The 16,253-nt window shown below is 40.0% G+C and overlaps 1 protein-coding gene across 1 annotated transcript in view; it reads right to left on the minus strand.

Moving 5' to 3' along the window:
• Positions 1–16,014, minus strand: part of peli1b (pellino E3 ubiquitin protein ligase 1b) — a 39,233-nt gene extending 23,219 nt beyond the window's left edge. The window contains exon 1 of the mRNA XM_020639017.3: positions 15,614–16,014. The gene's annotated coding sequence lies outside the window, so the exon portion shown is untranslated. The remainder of the gene's footprint in view (positions 1–15,613) is intronic.
• Between the last annotated feature and the right edge of the window lie 239 nt (positions 16,015–16,253).

Consider the following 16,253-nt stretch of genomic DNA (forward strand, 5'->3'; position numbering starts at 1 on the left):
CTTCATTTTCAAAGTGAAGTGAAGTTTTTGTTTTGGTGTTTATGTGTCCTGCTCGAGGAAGAAAAATGAGAGCATCTTCTCACTTGTGACTGCTGTGATTTTTGAAGTCTTTCATCAAGAAGGTCATCCGATACCTTATCATACCAGTATTACTGGCTCTCCCCACATCCTCCAACACTCAAAGGCTTCAAGACATTTTCACACCTTTCATGTTGCACATGAGTGCCTTGTGGGAGCTAAAAGGAGACTGCAAGCTTCTCTACTTTTTTCCAACTCTTCTATATCTTAATTGTGCGTCTCTTTTGATGGATGGTGTGTACCCTTTATGAACCGATGGTGAACTTTAACATGTGTCGACTAAGTTTACATAAAACCAGCACAGTAGCATGAATTTTATTTTCTTTCCTCCAGCCCAAAGCTCACATTACTTTTGTGTGTTCAGTTCTAGATAACAATCCCAATCAGATAAAGTAACAGAAAGCAAAGTCTGCCACCAAAGAGGCATTTCTAAAGAATGCTGACAAATGTCTGCTGTCAAAAAAAAATTGGGCAGCACCAGACTTGCCACCTGTTCGGATTTCAATCTATAAAGTCAGACATTGCATGTGACGAGTAGGGGCAGGAAGTAAATGTAGTTTGAGTCACTCAACAACATGATCAACGCTTGATGCAGCAGTGGTTGCTATCGAGGCAATTAAGGTACTTCACAGAGATGTTCCAGAACCATTTTCACGCCACTATTTTTGATCCTTCAACTTTAGAATTAACAGAGTACTAGCCGAATACCCGTGTGTGATAGTAGGGCTGGGGAAAGAAAAAAAAAAACGATTTTAAATCTTGGAATAGAAGAATCTCGATTTGTACATTTCCCCACCTGTATGTGACAGCATTCAAAAACAGCTTTGAGACTTTTAAAGAAATCTGATGGCCGATTTGTGGGCGCCACCATCTGATTTAGGGCTGGGAAATATGGACCATATCTTGATATTGATTAGCGGAATGGCAATACTCGATATATATCGATATGTATTTTATTAACTGTGAAAACACGTGGAAAATAAACTACCTGTTTGTGAATTTAAAAAGTAATATTATAAAATAAAAAATGTCCTAAAATACAATAAAAGAGAGAAAGAGGAGGAGCAGGGTTAAGAGGGACAGATAGTCAGTCATCATCAGTGAGATGAGAAAAAGGTGAACTGGCACCTCTATAACATTATTTTAATGCAACATAAACTATATCGATATTAACGATATTGTCTTACCCTATATCTTGTTTGAAAATATATCAATATATCTCAAAAACTTGATATATTGCCCATCCCTAATCTGTATGTGTGTATATTGTGCAACGCCAGTGGTTTTTTGTAATCTTTGTGACGAATGTAACAGTACTTGTTCTACAACAACTATCAATAACAATATCATTTACATTTTGACAGAAGTGCCTTGAAGCCTGAGTAGAACCATGGAATAGTCTGTCAATCTGGTAAACAGAGGAAAAAGAAGAAAAACATCTATAGTATAAACAAATTCCAACTCACACTTTGAGGTCTTTTTTCCTTTGATTTGATTTTTTGTCTTTTTGTTCACAAAAAAACAAACCGGGTATGCACCCAATATTGAAATATAACAATCATTTTTGAGGGAAAAAAAGTTACATTTCCAGATTCCAGCCTCTTCCTGTGAATATTTTCTGCTTTCTCCACTTTTTTTGACAGCAAAGTGAAAAGTTGGTTGCGGACAAAACAAGTCTTTTGGTGTAGTTATGTATGGCTTTGAGAAATACTATCCAATAAATGTATTGATACCTGTGACAAAGCCAGCATGTCTTCAGCCAGCTCAGAGTCCACAGTCATCAGCTCAAAATGATAAAATAATCTGCCAGATAAAGATTCCTCATTCAGAAAGGAGTAATCCAGCAATGTCAGCCAGAGCTGAATGTGCCAAAATACACTGAGTGGAAGGGACGTGTTATTACCTCTTCACCCCTGAGTACAGCTGACATGATGTCTAACTCAGTGAAATAAATAGTGAGAGCTACAATAAAACATCATTAACATCATCATTCTGTTATTGTTTTTTTTTTTCAAAATGGTGAATAAACCAAAGAATGATGTAGCATATCATGCAGGAGGTCTCACAGCTGCAGGAAAAGGGAGGAAGGCTGAAGCTGACCATACATCTCTTTCTTGTAAGTGGTGCTGGTTTTCAGACGCCCTGGGTCTGGTGTCCAGTGTGTAAAGTTTCACAGGGGGGTCAGACAAGGATTGGTTTGCACACTGTGAGGATTAGACGCTCGATGACTCGGAAACTGATCTGTGGGGTGGAGGCGGGTGGAGAGAAGGGGGACTGGCAAACCTGACGGCAGATTCTCTTTTTCCTCTTCCATCTTTGATTCTCTCTCTTCTCTTTCACCAAACTGGCCTGATCAATGATTGTGAACAGATGGCGTCGGCATTGCAGAACATGAAAAGTGTGAGGGAGGATGAGAGGTATTGCATCATCGTCACCTGGGAATTGGGATATGGAGGACTTTTTTTTTTAGTATTTCTAAAATAAGTATAAACAGTGAGTAGGTGTGTTAATGACATTCCACTAAAATAAGCTTCTCTGTGCTCTATTTTTCTGCTTGCCTTTCCTTACTTTGATCTCTTTTGTTTATAAAGCCAATTGCATGTTGCAATGATATCGAAGCAGAAACACTTATCATCACAGAGAAGTCCACCTCTACTTTAATACTCTACCCAGGTGAGACCCCTCCCCTAAGCAAATATAGTATTTCTGTTCATTTTAAAAATGAAACAGGGTAACTTTGAGCATTAACTTATTACCATTGTATGGAATGCATATGAGAAATTCGCTTCAGAACTAAACTAAAAGAGCTATCACATAAAAAAAGATGTGTCCACCTGCTCTACACTGAGTCCCATATAGTGCAGTCTTGCGCAGAAACATGGTATAACTGCATGTTTTTAAATACAGGAAACGTGTATTAAATCCAAAGGATTTGTGCACCAAATATAACGGTCATCTGTAACTGCTGGTTGCAATTTTATTTTTTGTTCATTACACTTGCAACACTGTACAGGTACTATAGCAAAGTCACCAATTGGTCAGACCATGTTTAGTTGATATAAAAACAGATTTAATGGCTCATTTCTGAAATCTTGGTGCAAGAATATTTTATTCTGCAAATAGTCATTGTTATTGGTGAGATCCTATCTATCTTTTAAAAATCTCAGCTCATTTATTATGAGCAGAAAAAGTACAGCAACAAATTACACAATACCAATGACTTCATTTTTCATCATATCACCACAGGAACCAATAGAGTTTCAGAGTAGAGAGAGAGACCAGCCAGAGTTTAGCTGCGGTTACCTGCCAAAACTAACTTAATGTCTGACAACACATACTGACAACAAAATCTGCCCAGTTTTGCTTTTCAGCGTGAAATGGATTTCATAAATAAGCCTCCAACAATATTTGATTGGCTGTGTGCTGTGATGATAACTGTAACTTGCTAATGGTATATCCATCTCTCTGTGGCTGGCAACTGTTCTTCCTGACTCCAGCAGTAAAAGATCAGACTCATTTCCATTCACACAGCGCCATGCAGACCACACAAAAACTCCAATCTACTGTCTGAAAATAAGCCCACAGAGTGTACTGGCACCACATAAACCATTTCCATCGAGAGGAACTATAAAATCAACGGAGAGCCTTATGACGGGAGAAATCACTGCTGATGCAAGGTTATAAAGACTTAATGTTGCATGAAATACATTTCCTGAGGCTCAGCTGTCTGTACCCACACAGATAAGACTGTAATATCAATACAAACCAGAGTGTGAGCTTCTGACATGAGTTACAAAGACAATAATAAACAGATAAATAATCTTTTGCATGGTTTGAAGATAACTTCATTTCAATATTTAACTAAAGCTCAACACATACTGGACCAACAAGAGACTAGAGGAGCCTACACACAGTGTAAGTCTAAGGTGTAAGTCTACTTCAGTGTGATTTATACAGGCGAGTCAGCATATCAATGCACACACAAAGTCCCAATTCCCTGCCCACTCTCAGACAGACACACACTTCTCATGATCAATGGTCCCTGGAGGTCTTCTCCAGTGTGTGTGTGTGTGTGTGTGTGTGTGTGTGTGTGTGTGTGTGTGTGTGTGTGTGTGTGTGTGTGTGTGTGTGTGTGTGTGTGTGTGTGCGTGCGTGCGCTTCTGTGGTCTAATATTTATTCTAAGATGGATGGAAACATACAATATGGAAAAATCACATGAGTCCCATGACATTGGACATTGTTATTTGAAAAGCTGCAGTGAGCCTTGATCCCTGAGGGGGATTTGTGTTTTTCACCGTTTTTGGAACAAGCTACACACACACACTTAAACTGAAATACACACATGCACTAATGAAGAAATGTCAGAGTGAGGGGCTGCACACAAATTAGCTATCTAAGAGCAGCAGTTTTATAGCGATGTTACGTAGGCTACACGGTTAGTCCTGGAGCAGTGTGCGTGCAGGCCAGTGGGGGTAGGCGGGGGGAATCTTGCTTTAGCGCGGTACAGGACAACTGGCCGTAGTGTGAGTGCGCCTTAAGGAAGACACCTGCTGTGTTGAAACGTCAGTCTGTTTGCACCATATTAAAATAAATTGACCATGTGCTCAATTTATGACAAGAATTACAGTGTTTGATTCCGAGAATGTCCAGGGGGATGACCCCAAGACCCACCAGGCTTAAATTGATTCAATATCTTTGTTTTAAACGGACTGAACACATTGGCATTTATGTTGTATTGATTTTAATTTTGAACAGGGCACATGAATTTGTATAACAAATTAAGTTTAACTTGAGATTTCCGTTATACATATTTAGAATTCCTAATGTTGCTTGTAAAAGTGTTGAGCCTGTATGCACGGTACAGATGCACATGTACGAGGTTTGGATTTTCTCTTGGCCTCAAATGTAGCCTAATCCTGGAATGAATAGCTAATGAAATTACAGATAGGGAATGATGTTAGCCAGTAAATCCACTCATCATGTTTACTCCCAGCTGCATCTTATTGCCACCTTGTCACTATCACCAAATACCATAATTCTAAATATGAATAAACACTAGACTTACCATGTGATGAACAGCCTGCTTAGGAGTGCACACATGCCCACTTACATGGTGAGTAAAATATTAATACGTTTCAGCCATCTGTCTTTTTTATCGCCCTTTTTACAGAAACATATTACAGGACATGCACACTCTGTGGTGTCTGGGCTCTCTGAGGTAACCATTAGCGTACACCAGAGAGCTTATAACTGTTATACAAAGCAAACCACTTCCCAGGTGCTGTAACCAACACTGTGTCTACACAGACACTCAAGTGGGCAACTTTTAGCCATGATGAGCTTCTTCATAGCTATGAGTATGGCGGAAAAAAGGAGTAGTGGGTAACAAGGCAGATTAGAATAATCCACTTGGGCCGGATGCCAAGCACTTGACCTGAGGAAGCGTTGCCACAACAATACTCACACTCATCAGCTATAAACAGCAAGGCATGAAATATGTGGAGTGGGTCAGGAAAAGGCCTTGAGCATTAGAAACGAGGTGAGGAATGTAAACCCAGGCTGTGTTGTTGAAAGCAGATGTGAACAAAGTGAAGTTAGATTAAGACAGGGGCTCATGCTTAACAAAACCAACGCATGAGGACACATGCTGAAATGTCCAATAAATGTTTTCTAGTCTGCTAAAGGGAACACTTTTGTGCCTTACCATGACACAGTTCCCCTTAAGAAAAATACACACACACAAGTATGTTAAGTGCATACCGGACCAGATCTTCCCTGTGTTGCATGACAGCACCATTCACACCTCCCACATCCATTCCTTAAAAAAACAGCCTGGAGTCGGACCCTTCGGCGCCAAACTCTTGTTGAGTATTAAATTGACTCATCAAAACAAACTACTGGTTGCTCTGGAGCCTCCAACAGACTGGCATGTCATAAGAATCCTGGCTCCAGGACCGAGCCCTGCAAAGACATGGTCCTCAGATTGAGCCAGAGGGGCTGTATGGGTGGATGTTGTGGAAAGAGGTGAGTTTGACTCACAACCAGTGTATCATGTCTTCTACAGGGTTTTCTTCCTTCCTCTGTTACTGTATTTCAACTCTGTTATGCCTCATTAAGCAGCTTAGGAACAAGAATTGTTCCCGTTTTTCTTTTCTTTTTTTGAGTAACTTCTGAACTGTGTGGGAATTGATACTTCCCAAAACCACAGTAAGGCTTAAGAATACATTCACAGAAAAGTCATCATAACACCTAATCTGGTTTTGTGTGAAGTTATCTATATAGTCGATACACTTAAAAAATGTCCAGAAATCAATGTAATTCACGGGAAACAGTCTTTGAATAAATCTTTGAGTGTAATATTGGATCTTTTAATATATTAAATCGTATAGAGTAAAATATCAACAACAACTGTTATACTTCCAATTCTTTCCACACAGGAAGCAGTGCATCCTGCAAACTGTCTACCCCAGTCTGGATACTGCATACATATTGTTATCTCTCAATAAAAAACGTGTCCTTCTCAAAGCTCATACAAACTACAAGAAGACAAACCAAAAAGTTACGGCAGCTAGTGATACTAACTATAATGTTTACAATATAGACCAGTTGGAAATCAATAAAAGAGTAAAACAAAAATGAATCAGGGCACCGGATAGCCTAGCAATGGTAAATGGACTTAAGCTTGTATGGATCTCTATTCTGACTACTCAAAGCCCTTTTTACACTACAGGTCACACCTACCCATTCACACTCATTCACACATGGATGGCAGAGGCTGCTATTTAAAGTGTCCATCAGTATGAACAAATCCATTCATACACATTCACACGCCGCTGTCAAAGCAGCTGGAGTAACTTGGGGTTAAGTGTCTTGCCCAAGGACACAGCGACATTTGGCTGCAGGAACTGGGGATCGAACCCCCAATCTTTCAGTTGAGAGACGTTCGACCCTATCACTGAGCCACAGCCTGTGTAATAATGCGATAATGTCCCATGCGCCATGAACGGAGGCTACACTTCAGTCCTCAAAGCAGGCGAAAAAGATGAGCATGTTAGCTAATTTGGTGATATGGCTAGAACATGTCTTAAAAAGACTTAAAGTGTTTTAAATATAAAAGATTGCTTTCTGTGCTGCTTTGTGTATTTTTTTAAACTACAGCCTCTTTTTTCCGTTTGCAGGGCAGGTCTGCAGCCTGTTTTTTGTCAGACAGCAGTATACTGGTCTTCCTGTAAGCGACGCTGGGAGGAGGCTAACTGATGACAGACGGTAGGGGAAGAAATAGGAGGGCAGGCGTTCGAATTACAGCGTCATAAATGATTCAGTGAGAAGAACACATAGACCAGCTTCTGTGCACAAACAACTAACAGCCATGTTCGTGGACATGCAACAAGAGACAAACCCATGCAAAGTCTCACACACACAGACATCCACAGAGAGGCAGATGAGTTAGTGAAGGCATGTAAAGCACACGCAGTCATCCACTGGTACATGTTGAGGTTTGCACGAGACCAGTAGTATGTGCGCAGTCATGCACAAGGACCTACTGTACACCGATCGGACATCACATTGGTGCATGGTCTCACTTTGTACACACCATGTGCTCTAACAGCCTTCTCCTACACAAATCATGCACTGTGACCTTCCTAGAAGCATGGTACAGTACGCAGAACAGAGAGTGTGCTGGCATCAGTGTGTATTTGTGTGTGAATCGTAGATTAATAATAATCAGCAGCATTCATTCCATATAAAAGAAATATTTTAAAAAAACAATTCAAAAAAACATTTTCCATTTAAACACATATTTAGGCAGTTTGATAAACCAATGTTAAGGGATGAATATTGAGATAACTCACTCTCTAGACATTTAATATCATGACTGTACACAGCAGCATGTGTAACAGAGCATACAGGGTTGGGAATTTGAAATGAGCAGCATTGTCTGAAGAATGGCAGACATTGATTTGTTTCTCCAGATTTTGTGTCTTTGACTCCACTGCTCGGTTTTCTGTCACTCCAGCTTACTGTCAGCTCACATCTTTTTGACAAATGAACGAAAAACAGAAGCTCAACCACACTGTTTCTGTAAACTATGTGAAAATAAAAATGCAATTCATAATCAAGAAAACAATTCAGTTCTATGTCTGATTCCAGTGTTTCTACAAATAATTTTGTATTTTAGGGGTTTTTTTACTTTTCGGTTTCACAGTTATCCTGATGTCATAGAGACCATTTTTCTCATTATAAAAGTTTTTTCACTTCTTGTTTTTTTTTCTTGTAATGCTGATGAAGGAACACTGAGGACAGATTTAACCCTTTAAACTCAGGATGTACAGTGTTGAATGGTAAAGCTCAAAGTGTCCTCAGTATATTACATGACTGTAATCATGGAAGATGGATGCTTTTGACCTATCCATTTGTTAAGATGTAAATATTTAGGCTAAATCACTAAGAGGATGGCTTTTGTTTGAAACAGTCAGAAGGGAGGAATGAAACCTTGCCATACAGATATGCACAGAAACATTCATAACGTGAATTTGAAGTCTAAAAGTCATGATTCTAGTACAGTCTGAGTTGCTTAAGGCCAATTCATGTTTACCAGTGCTGTTGAGGGTTGCATTTCTCAAAGAAAAGGACTCTATGTTTGTAGATCTAATCATGTAGCACCTGGTCATAGTCTGTTATCATTAGCCTTTTGTCTAGAGGAACGAGACAGGTCAGTGTATAGTGCTGCATTCAGACTGCAGAGGGGGTTAGTTTGAGTTTTGGCACTGTTTCCAACTCAGACTTCTGGCCCTACTACCAAGACTTTTTTAAAATATAACACAGACTTAAGACTTTTTGGAAATAAGGGGGAATTCTTTTTTTCTTTGGTCCAAGCTAAAATGTAATATGTTATGTAATATATTACATTTAACAATGATATATTCCAGCAACTGTCTGCTGCTGCTGTCGTGAGCACATGGACCCTCAGACGCCTATTACTCAACATCAGTAACCACTGCCCAGTCTGTCAATAAATTCACAGAACAGCAGAGCTCCCTTGGGAAATTGCAACAAGAAACAAACTCAAGCGTTTGTCTGTGTGTGTACGTGTGTGTACGTGTGTGTGTGTGTATGTATGAGGATGTACACGCAAGCTCATTTGAGACAGGAAGGTTGGAATGAGGAGCAGGAAGTGGCAATCATGCACGATCAGTAGTAGGTAATTACAGGTCTGTGTGTGCACATGTTAGTGTGTGTGTGTGTGTGTGTGTGTGTGTGTGTGTGTGTGTGTGTGTGTGTGTGTGTGTGTGTGTGTGTGTGTGTGTGTTCAAAAGAGAAGGTGCCAAATGATATCAGTAGTTACAGCTGGAGTAACTACACAGCAGAAAACCCACAGAGATAGTACCTTGAGAATCTCCCACACACCCTCACAAAACTTTATACCTTTTTTTACATGACCTCGACTGAGCTTTAACTTTCTGCTCGTAAAAAAAGGTGAACAATTCTTGTGATGGAAAGGTAAGCGAGCGCATGCTGTGGTAGAGGCATTGAACACACCCAAAACAGAAAGATGAGACAATAAGAAGGCAATTTGCCCCTCTCTGGTATGAACACCCTGTCTGTCTTTTAGCCTCTGTACATGGGGAGCAGAAACAAACTATTGCCACTACACTACCGGGGCCCTGAACTTATATGTATAAGTAAATAGTAAGTAAATATGCTTAACACTGGTAACCCTTAAAACCCAAACAGTGCAACTACATGGGACCAAATGATGAAATAATATTTTTTTTTAAATGTATTACACCAAGCTAAGTAAAACCTTGTGATTGAAGCATTACTGATATTATGCTGCTGTAAATTTGGTTGTTGTGGTTACTACACCATTGCATTGTGGGATATTTACTAATGCTGACCTAACATGTTTGTTGCAAAAACAAAATAACTGCAGTGGTATTAGTTTTCTTTCCCTATTTGTGTCAGACCTTTCCCAACATTAACAGATTTTTTCCTCTTAACTGCACCAACATTTGAAAATAAGGATTCTATTCATAAATTCTGCTGGCCTACGGTTAAAGAAATAAAGTTGCCAAAACAGACAGTGAACTCCCTGACAGCTTTTAAAAAATAACTGAACAGCTTCACTGTGCTTCAGCCCCCACCCTTCCCTCCCACTGACTCAGGTATTGGCAGCAGGGGACAAACCTTGGGTGTTACTTTTAATGACTGAGAAGCAAAAGGGATGATAGAAATACAAAGTGGGTATGGAGTGAACGATAAATTAGAGAGGCAGAGACAGAAAATTGTGGATTTATTAATTAATCCTATGGCACAGAACAGGTGACCATACTCACCCCTGTGTACAAAAATACAACTAAAATAGATCTTTAAATAAATAAAAAATAGTCTCCTCCAACTTGACAGATGGTGTGACGGAGAGGCACTCAGAGACAGAGAAAGGACTACACAACAATCTGAATTCAATCAGCAGATATAGTCAGTTCTCTGACTAAGGCTACCAAACATGTGCGTTAATGCTATCACTCTGAGACTTGAATAATTTGTTTAAATTTCTATAGATCCATTTTCTACATAACCTGTAGGGCTGGGTATCAAATTCAATACTTTTGCTTCCATACTACAGAGTATCGAAATATGTCTTGTCATTCGATACCGAATTTCAATACCTACGGAGTTTGATGGACCGCATCATTACCACGCCGGCGTATGCCTGAAGTGCGTCGTCTGCATATCATTTAAACGGTGTGTCGTTTAAAATATATTATCCTCCCTCGCGGCTTGTCATCACCGCCGGACTGTGCCCTGTGATTGGCTGCGACAATACAATACGTGCTAAGCCAACCGTAACCATTTTTTGAGCAAAGAGACAAGAAGCATTGCCATGGGTGAAACTTCCACATCAGAAATATTTTTTCATACAAGTCAAAATTTTATTAAGACTTCAGTTTGGGGTGTTGATACAGAACTTAGGATCAATGTAAGTCAGTGAAACTGTATGAAACGTCAATGCCAACTTTAGGTTCCTACTTCCCCACATATCATTCCCCACTCTGTCTCGCTCCCTGATTTCTGACTCGATCTACTGTCCTATCTCTGAAATACAGGCTTAAGAAAAAGCCGCAAAATAAACCTTCTAAAAAAAAATCCCAAAAGGTGCAACTTTTTAGATAGATTGCTGCACTAGTCTTAAAAAATCATGTTCTTCAGATGTAAAAAGTGTTTATCATGTCACATGATCATGATTGTATTTGTCTTTACAATATAAGAAATGCAATACAAAAATCAATAGGCCCACCATTGCATCATAATTGTATTACCTGTACATTTTTGCTGTTTATCCTGCAGCCCTTGGCAATGTAAAGAGACAACTGGACAAATATGGTTGTGAGTTCAGCACGGTTCAAAAGGATAAAAAGTAACAAACTCAGATTCTAATTAAATATTCATAAGACATGAAAATATGAAAAAAATCAATGAGATTTTAAGCATTTAAGCGCGCACACACACACACACGCACACACACGCACACACACGCACACACACGCACACACACACACGCACACACACGCTAAATAAGCCCCTGCTTACATCTGCACAGATATCATTTCTTTTTTTTTTTTTAAATCCACGAGCATTCTTATTCATGAAGGTAAGAAAAGATTAATATGACTTCTTGAGACAAAAAGTCTTTGCACAGAATAAATGTGTCCCTTAATAAACGTAGGGCGGGGCCAAGCAGAATGTTGTTTGCAGGGGCATGGGAAACTGATTGATAATGATTCTGACAAGAGAGAGAGTGGAAGAAAAACCGAGCACATGCTGCCTCAGGCAACACTATGGAAAAACGCTGCTGGTTTAATGTTTCCCCCTTCTACTCTTTCCTTCCCTACCGTACAGAAACAAGGCCATAAAAACGTGCCCACTGTCTGACCCACTTTCCATGACAGACATAATCTCCCCTCACAAACTTCAGTCTGTTTACCAGCCAAGCAGAAAGTTAGCCGGACCGGGAGGGTAGTACCAAGGCTCTTTACACACAGCAGGGGGGGAAGATGCTGCTCAGCTGAATAATTCTGCCATCATGGATCCCTGCTGAGATGAGAGACCCCTCCTGATGAAGTGAACCACCACAAGCATGTGCAAGCATAAATATACATTTGAAAGCAAACACAAAACAAAAGTATTCTCACATGAAAACCATGCTATCAATGAGGCTAAGAAAAAGTGCAAACACAGGGCGTCGGTGGCCTAGTGGTTGGTTTGCGCACCCCATGTAGAGAGGTTGTAGTACTAGAAGCAGGTGGCCTGGGTTCAAAGCCGACCTGTGGCTCCTTTACAGCAGGTCATTCCTCACTCTCTCTCCCTACTTTCTATCCACTGTCCTGCCCAAAAATTAAGTGCAAACACTAATCCATTTGGGATGTTATTGATTTTTTGGTTTGAATCTTAAACACATTCACACAATGTTAAGGTGTTAACCACCAACTGCTCAAAATATTGCTTAAGGCGTAAACTATCTATCACTAGTACGTGATAAAAGTAGTGTTCCACCAACTTTACACTTAGCTCCTTCTACACAGCCTAACACTGACAAACTCAAGGGGTTTAATATTTGATTTTGTTTTAAAGTTGCGGTCTCTGTCTTTTGATACTACAATTATACAATTATCCTGGAAGGAAATTATAAAGATCTTCACCAGCTTGTGCATATTAAAATTTGCTAACTTTCCAGCAAAGTTTTATTCCGTAGTGATGGGGTATGAGGATCTTACCAATATTCAGTATGTTATCAGGTGGGCGGTACAGCCCAACCCCTGTTTGAAAAAGCCGGCTGGAAAAGCTCAGCTATGTACAGCTGTGGACAGAGTCCTCATGAATAGGATTTTTAGCCATTCCAAGAAAAAGTCCCATCCTTCTTCTTATAGGCACGCCGTGCATAGTTTTACGCCCTACATGCGTTGATTCAGCCAGAAGATGCTTTTGAGAGCTGACACCAAACTTTACTTTCAAGATTGTGCATGTTTGTGTTTTTCTATGCGGTTCAGAAGGATTTGTCCTTGCCATCAGATTTTCCTTTGAGTTATCTTTGCGTTAGACAGCTGCAGCCAGAAGAAGCAATAAATGTTTTTTTTCAGAAAAGATTATGTATTACCACTGCTTATAATGCCAGATGGACACATGATGAAGAGAACAACTGAAGAAAAACATCAGAAAAGCTTGTGCTAGATAAACAATTGGGGACGTTTTCACTGTCAGTGGTATCATCTGAAAAATGTACTCTGTGTACTTTTCCTTTCTGAACATTTCATAGATGCTGTCCTTACCATGCACTTGTATTTTCTTATTTAAACTATGCTTTTGAACTCCTGACCTGAAAGCTTATTTACACAGTGTGCAGCATACTAAGTAATATTTATATTGTTTAGTTGAAACAACATGGTTCTAAAAGCAAGGAAACTGTCTGACTGCAAGGTGAAACAGTCAAAGTTAGTTAAAGAAATAGCATTCACTTAAACTAAATATTGATCGTGAGAATCGAGACTTTTTAAGGTGGCTAAATATTTGGTCTGAACCCTGTCTATAGGATTAAAAAAAGCTTAGCTCCTGTGTCTCCTGTACTCTGAAAACTTCTCCAAACAGAGGAGTGGTTTAGGTAATGCAATGATGTAAAAGTACCTAGTATATTTGGACTTATAGGAGATTGGTCTTACGTGCCAGAAAAACATTTCCATTAAAACGAAAACATCATTTAAAATTAGTGAAACAGTGGTTATGAGGTTTTTTTTTATTTTTTTTTATTTTTTTTTATTCCTGGACAGCAGTGATACAGCTTCCAGCCAAGGTCGAGACTGGGAGGCCTCTCTGTGTCCCTACAGACTGGGTTACTACGGATACAGGCAGCACTGAGCCTCCATTAAGACATCAGAGCTCTCTCCGCACTCCCGCCTGACACCATCAGCTCTGGTTTCCTCCCTGAAACTGACACTCCAAGCGGTGCTGGAGAACACATACACACACCAACACACACAGTCCTGCAGGAAACACACCCAATGCAAATGTGCAAACACAAACTTGTACATGCAGCACTTACACTCTCCTCAGTTACACGGCAAAGACTGTGTCCTAAGCACTTGGTACTAGAAGTTATCACCATTTATAGGACTGTGAGAATGCAGACTTTAAATAGTCTGCAAAAAAAAGATTCTTCAGCCTTCCTAATAGGAGGGCAGTACTGTTTTAGCAGGTATAAGTGTTGCAACTTGACTCTTGTATATGGCTATAACAAATTTAGCTCAACGTTAAAGATTTGAATTTGTAACGCAGCGATTTCTTGCTTTAGTACTTTTGTTTGCAGGTGTGTAAATATCAGAACTATAGTTTCGACAAAGTTTTTCAAAATGCACAGGGCTTCTGCTGAGTGTTTCCTGCACTCAGTCCGTAGCTCTTTTGGAACCTTTTCAAACTACTCCAACACTTACATAATAGTTCCCTTCAACCACACCTTGTTTGTATTTTTCTCCTGCCTTTAAATCTCAATTAGCTCACAAAAAAAGTAAAGGAAAAACAGTTAAAGTTTTTTTCTTGCTTTTTGAAATGAAGGACTTTTTTTTTTTTTTTTTTTTTAATCTCCACAATTGCCCAACCTTAAAAAAAAAAAGCTTCCTTATTAATCATCACTATGTGACAAGCAAACAATGGAAATAAGGCCTGGGTCAGCCTTTTCTGAGCAGATGGACTTCACGCATGTCTGTCTTTTATGTGGAATTTTGAACATGCAAAAGGGAAGTCTGTGAGATCTCTATCAGAAACGAAATTAATTCCATTGCAAAGTGAAATAAGGAGATAAAGAAAGACCGTAAGACTGGTTGGAGAGAAAAAGAATGGGGGGGGGGGGGTGAAAGGGGGGTGAGTGACACCATAAAAGATGAGATGGGAGATAGAGAAAGGAGGGGAGGGGAGGGAAGTCATTAACTGGCAATCAAGCTTCAGCAATGGCTCGAGTCCGTGCATTTGTGTAATTCCTTATCAGGCAATGTTCCCTTTCTCACTCGACCCCCCCCCCCCCTCCCCCCCTCCACCCCTTGTGACAGGTCAGCATGCAGACTAGAAGTGATGTAAACTAATACCTGCATCTCTGAAGGCTCCATACACCCAAGCACAGTCACTCACCACCCAGCACAAGCTTTATCTTTAACGGAGCCTCTGATTTCCGCAGAGATAAAGAGACAGAGTCAAAACAGGTGCATGAGTATGTGCAGACAACTTGATAAAGACTTTGCTGCTGCAGCATAAACAATAACAGCCCTGTGATGACTTACCTACTGTGTGCATTGACATTACTGAACGAGGAAATGTATATGTTCCAATATATCATGTAATGAACCTGCCCATGGGCGCAGAGCCCTTTGCAGGACAAAGCAGGTGACAGTTAAAAACAATACACCGATAAATTAGCCTTCGACCTGTTCACCTTTTTAACGTTATTAAGGTGAAGAATGAAAGTCAGGTGTCTTGTAAACGTGTACTCACTGCGATATGAATGATGAAGACCTTTTGTTGTCTTCGATGTGGCTGACAGGGCTGCTAGCTTCTCCACCAGCTGGTGCCTGGCTTCCCAACTTGCTGAGGCTAGCAAGCTAGCTTACGCTCCACCGGCTTAAAAAAAAAGGAAATTTCGTCTTAATTTCTCCCTTCAGGACTGGATACTTCAAGAGGAAAGCAAGACCCACTCCACGTAAAAAAAAAAAAAAAAAAAGAAGCAAATAAAGGTATGTGTCCTCCTCTTTCTGAAAGTCGGGAGTTACAAATGTTAACCGTAGCACTAGATGTGCAGTGTTGTCTTATAACTGACAGGCTCTCCGCGGTGCGCCGTCCTTTGTTGTAAGCATCTCAACGTAAACACAGAGCCGATCTGTTCTGCTCCGTTCTGTGGCTGCGAGCGTGCGTCTGTAGGCGGAGACCGACGTCACCGCAAAGGATTCTGGAACTTGTTGTTTTACGTGGAACAAGCCACGTAAAAGTAGACACATTTCTCCACGTTGAACGTTATCCTTTCTGTAACATTTTTATTTTTTGACAGTAAACACTCAACATACAATTACTGGTTTTATTTAACCAACTTAAAGAAAGAATTATCATACAGGAATATTACTTGTAATGGATATTTTAC

Source organism: Labrus bergylta, chromosome 10 (genome assembly GCF_963930695.1).
Source record: "Labrus bergylta chromosome 10, fLabBer1.1, whole genome shotgun sequence".
Lineage (NCBI taxonomy): Eukaryota > Metazoa > Chordata > Actinopteri > Labriformes > Labridae > Labrus > Labrus bergylta.